Below are 5582 nucleotides of genomic sequence, written 5' to 3' on the forward strand. Positions count from 1 at the left end.
CACTGTGTTGTACAGCTGAAATAAATTTTTAAAAATGTTTATTTCACAATAAAAAAAGAATATTAACATAACCCATTTTTAACTCTGTAAGGCAGTATGAGGTTATGGATATTAAATATGCATAGGGCTATCTTCAGCTTATTAATAGTTAAAAGAGGAGAATGCTCACCTGTTTGGAGAACTTCAGTGTATTATCGTAATTATTTAACCCTTAGAGGATATACTGCTAACCGTGTACACATTGGGGTCATTTCTTTTCAAGCCATTTCTTCTCAATAAAACACTCGTCAGCAAAGAAATGTAGAGAAATTGTGCTCTTAATAATAATAATAATAATAATAATAATAATAATAATAAATCCAACACATAGATGAGAAAATCTAGGATTGGCATATTAAATTATATTCTTGCACTGCTCAATAAAAATAGTGAAATTGCTAAAACAAAAAAATTATAATAACATTGTTATATAGAAATATGACTTTGTTTATCCGTTCATCTGTTTTGATGGACATTTGGGCTATTTCCACCTTTGACCTTTTGGCTTTTATGAATTATGGTGCTGTAAACATTCATGTACAAGTTCCTGCGTGGATATATGTTTTCATTTCCCTTGGTATATACCTAGGAGTGGAATTGCTGGGTTTTATGGTAATTATATTTAACTCTTTGAGGAAATGCCAAACTGTTTTCCACAGTGGCTGAACCATTTTACATTCTGACCAGCAATGTAGGAGAGTTCCAATTTCTCCACATCCTTACCAACACTTATTTTCTGTATTTTTTATTATAGCCAATATCTCAATAAATTAAACTCAATTAATTATAAGCATTTTTCTATACTATTAAAGATTCTTTGAAATCATTTGAATAGTAATTTCCCATCTTTTGGTTTTACCAGTTTATTGAAATATTTATCTTATTGCTGGACACAGTTTACATCCAAATTTTCATTGTTAATACTGCTACAATAAAAGTTCTGGTACATAAATCTTTGTCCATATTTCTGTTTATTTCTCTATTCTCCAGGGTATATTTTTAGGAGTGGAATTACTTGGTAAAATAGTATGAAACTTTTAAGCCTTTTGATAAATATTACCAAATTACTTCCTAGAAACATTATACCAATTTCTATCATACCATTCACTGAGTATATTATCACTTAAAAAACAAAACAAAACAAACACCTTGTTAATATGATAGGCAAAAGTAAATGGTATCTTACTTTAAATTTGCATTTTTTTAACCAATGAAATGAACTTCTTTTCAAGTCTATTGTTTATTTGCATTTCTTTTATGAATTATGTCTTTCATCCATAATTTTATTCATGTGCTTAACACTCTTATTGATTTGTAGCGTTCTTTAACATTAAGGATATACAGAGGGTGCCAAAAAAAATGTATACACATTTTAAGAAAGGAAAAAAACTGTATTAAAATTATGCTGATGGTAACCACTTTGAGCTCCCCTTGTAATTGCAGAAGCTGAACATGACTTTTATTCATCTTTTGTTATTGGTATATATTGAGTATTACAATTTTAAAAGTTTTTTTCCTTTGTTAAAATGTGTATACATGTTTTTGGCACCCTCTATATTTATAAGCTCAACAAGAAAATGGAAGCCTTGATCAACACACCAATTTGACCTAACAGATATACACATATACACAGAACATTTCACCCAACAGTAGCAGAATATGCATTCTTCTTAAGCACACATGGAACATTCTCCAGGATAGCTGATGCGATAGGTAAAAAGTATCAATAAATTTAAAAAGATTAAAATCCTAGTATGATTAATGTAAACTACTAACTTTGGATGATAGTGATGTGTCAGTGCAGGTTCACCAATGTTGACACAGGGAGAGGCTGTGAGTTAGGGGCAATGGGTACTTTTTGTTCAACTTTGATGTGAACCTGAAACTGCTCCAAAAATTAGTCTATTAAAAATTAATAAGTAGTGTGCTAACACAGTAAAAAAATTATACTAAGACACATCCAAAAATGTCTGAATTCAATGTTTTTATTAATAGGCAGAATAGTCAATATTCAATAAATATTCACTCATACCCTGAATGGTCCCTCTGTCCCCAAATTCCTTCTCATATCTCATATATGGGACAAAGAAACTACCCAGTAAAAATGGAATAACACATAGGAAAAAGCAAGGTCCTTTGTCCCCTCAAGCCCTTTTGTGAGCAGAACCATGAAGAGTATGTAAAAAAGGATGGATCACTTTAAGTGTTTACTTCAATGCAAACTCCTTTAGGAGAGGTGACATGCTAAAATACTGAGGTCATCCAACCATTGAAATTTCTGTGTAATTGACAACTAGGTTATTCTGCAATAGGGCAGGGAAGGCATGTCTGTCTCCATGGGAAACACTCCACCCAAAGGGTGGTGGCATTTGAGAATGGACCTGCAATACCGCATGTGGGAGCCAAGCGACATCTTCCTGGCAATGTTATCTATCCATGTCAGGCTGGCCCATCAAGCTGGTCTGCTCTAAGGCTGCAGCTGTAGACTAGGTTCAAGTAACCAGAGGAATCTGGAAACATACTTTAAGTGTTTCAACTGAGTCATGTGATATAATTTGCAGGACCACACAGAACTGGTAATAACTAGTTAGCAAGAGATAACCATACTTAAAACTGTCCTTTAGTTTTATGGCATGTTATCTGTACAACTCCAGCTGTGTGTGCAAAGTAAAGTTACAATGTCCAGATGTGACCCTCTGAGGTGTCAGTTAACTTCCATTCTTCAATAACAAGTCATTGCCCACCTGTCAGTATGAATGTACTCTACTAGAGTGCACTGGTTCACCTCACTGGTTGGATTCCTATTTATTGACAATTCTGCAAAAATGAAACATCTTGATGTCTGGTTTAGCTTTAATGGACAGCCAAGTGCAGTGTTGAACTACTCCACTGACAGAGCAAAAATTCTGGACAACTCCAATATTAGGTCAACCAATTGCACATATCAAGTAAAACCAACTCAGGTGTCAGTGCTCTTGACAGGCTGTAGAGACCTCAGTTAACCTAAGTTGAAGAGAAATGTACTCCAGGATAATTATCAGAAATTAAATGAACCCAACGAGGCATAGCACACACATTAGAAACCAGTGAAGCACTTTTAAGTGGCATTCTGAGTTGCTGGGCTGAAATCAGCCCAGCAGCCTTGGCTGGACTCCGTCATTGTAGAATGGAGTGTCAATTTACTTGTGCTTTGCTATTGCCAATCCAGGATCACACCATCCCTTCTTCCACTTGTCTTGAATACAAGCCAGTTCCAAGGATTCACTATTGGAAATGGAACCCGTTTCTGGTGAAGAATTGAGGGAATAAAACATCTTGGGGCCCTTAGTTCTGCCTAGCAGCTCTAGTCCATGGTTCTTCGCCAGGCGGGGGTTTTTTTTTTTTCTGGGAAAAATGGTCATGGCTAAGTGCCACTAGGATCGCAGGCGTCTGCCCAATGTGGGCTGTTTAATTCCCTAGATAACACAGTTATTTCCTAACAAGGGAAGGGAACAAAAATGTGAGATGCTATAGTTCTCAGGGCCTCACATTATGTCAAGATTTCCCTATGGTTGCTACTTTATGATCTTGCCATTGGAAAATGAGGGAGTATCTCAGATCAACACGTACCAACACAAAGTGGTAGCTTGCCATCATCCCTGCTGGTCATCTCAGGTGCTCATGATGGAAACAGAAACCAGCCTGTGGAAGTTGGAGGGGGCAGTGCACCTCTGGTACTGCTTGTTTTGAAACATTCAAGAAAGAAACTTGAGGCGAGAGCTAAAACTCATGCAGTTATGACTTACTATAGTCTCAAGTCAAAAATTAAAAGGGATTTTGGTGAAAAACCCTTGATGATGTCTCTTNTGCGGACGCTTAGAGATCCCGTCCGCAACTCTGAGCTTCTGCGCAGCATTGCCAAGGGAGACCGGTATGCACACGTGCTCCAAAAGGCGAAAGCCCCGTTTGCAAAAACAAATAGCTTTTGCCATTTTTGCTCCACATTTCCCTTCGGTACTCTCGAGACGCCAATAAAATCCTACTGCTCTCCTGATGTGAAGGACATTCATTCAGTCAATTAATCAACGTTTTTTCAGGATGTATTCGTCCTGACTAGGGCAAGAAAGATACGAACCACGCAGCTGCTCGAGGCTTGCAGGGCGGCGTGGGGTCCCGCCGCACGGAAACCCCGAGATGAGGGACTGGCTGATCCCGCCAAGTGAGGGACCCAGAGCAGGGCCACGCCCACCCTGCCCCCGCCCTTACCCGGCTCACACCTTCACCTCTTTCCAGGGGCCTGCAAAGCCCGTCTACAATCCTTTGCCCACCAGACGTTTCCAGTGTTTTAAAAACAAAGAAACCAACCTAAAACCCAATTCTGTGAAGACTTGCTTTGTAGTCTGGCCGGGTGGGTGTGCGGGGAGACCTGGTCTCCATTTCCAGCTCTTTGGCCAACTGCCTGTGCTGCCTGAAGTCACAATTGCCCAGGACAAATCCAGGTCAGGTGACGGTTTCAAGGCCCTGGCAGCTCTCACGTTTTACGGGTTCTCGCAGGCTGAGCTTTAAATCCGAGGTCTCTGATGTCATTGAGCACAGCAGGATTTACGCCCACCCACTGAGCAGGAGGGTAACTTCATTCAGTTGCTGCAAATGCTATCATTGTGTCCCAGGGCATAGCTTGGGGTGGTTTTCTTGGCACGGTGTTTAGCGCTCTCTCTCTCTGGGGAAGGGGGGCTTGGAAGCAGAACTTATTTATGTTGCTTTTTTTTTTTTTTGAGGCGAAATTCACGGAACATATAATTAACAATTTTAAAATATGAACAACTCAGTGGCATTTAGTGCATTCACAATATTGTGCAAATTACCACCTCTCTCTGGTTTCAAAACTATTTTTTTAGATCACCCTAGAACATTCCCTGCCCTTTAAGCAATTACTCCCCACCCCCATCCCCTGGCAACCACTAATCTGCTTTCTGTTTCTATAGATTTGCCCATTCTGGAGATTTCATGTAAAATAAATTACAAAATATGTGACCTTTGGTGTCTGATTTCCTTTACTTATAATGTTTTTGAGACTCAAATTGTAGCATATATCGGTACTTCCTTTTTATGGCTAAATAATATTCTGTGGAGAAAAGAGAACCCTGGTGCACTGTTGGTGGGACTGCAGATTGGTGCAGCCATTATGGAAATCAGTATGGAGGTATCTCAAAAAACTGGAAATGGAACTACCGTATGACCCAGCAATTTCACTCTGGGTATCTATCCAGAGAAACCCAAGACGCTAATCCAAAAAAATATGTGCACTCCTATGTTTATTGCCACGCTATTTACAATAGCCAAGACTTGGAAACAACCTAAATGCCCATTGATAGACAGCTGGATTAAGTGGTACATTTATACAATGGAGTATTACGCAGCTATAAAGAAGGAAATCGTACCATTTGCAGCAATATGGATGGACCTAAAGACTATTATGTTAAGTGAAATAAGTCAGTCGGAGAAAGACAAATACCATATGATCTCACTTATATGTGGAATCTAAAAAACTGAATGAACGAGCA

The 5582-nt window shown here is 38.7% G+C and overlaps 1 protein-coding gene across 2 annotated transcripts in view; it reads right to left on the reverse strand.

Annotated features, from left to right (window-relative positions):
- AGBL5 (AGBL carboxypeptidase 5) overlaps positions 1-4472 on the reverse strand; it is a 25683-nt gene extending 21211 nt beyond the window's left edge. Inside the window, exon 1 of one of the 2 annotated variants that reach the window (XM_019641333.1) lies at positions 4384-4472. The gene's annotated coding sequence lies outside the window, so the exon portion shown is untranslated. Of the gene's footprint in view, positions 1-4153; positions 4218-4383 lie in introns of those variants that run through there. The other variant, XM_019641407.1, reaches the window with a different exon arrangement.
- Positions 4473-5582: the final 1110 nt, after the last annotated feature.

Source organism: Hipposideros armiger, unplaced genomic scaffold (assembly GCF_001890085.2).
Source record: "Hipposideros armiger isolate ML-2016 unplaced genomic scaffold, ASM189008v1 scaffold_0, whole genome shotgun sequence".
Taxonomy (NCBI): domain Eukaryota; kingdom Metazoa; phylum Chordata; class Mammalia; order Chiroptera; family Hipposideridae; genus Hipposideros; species Hipposideros armiger.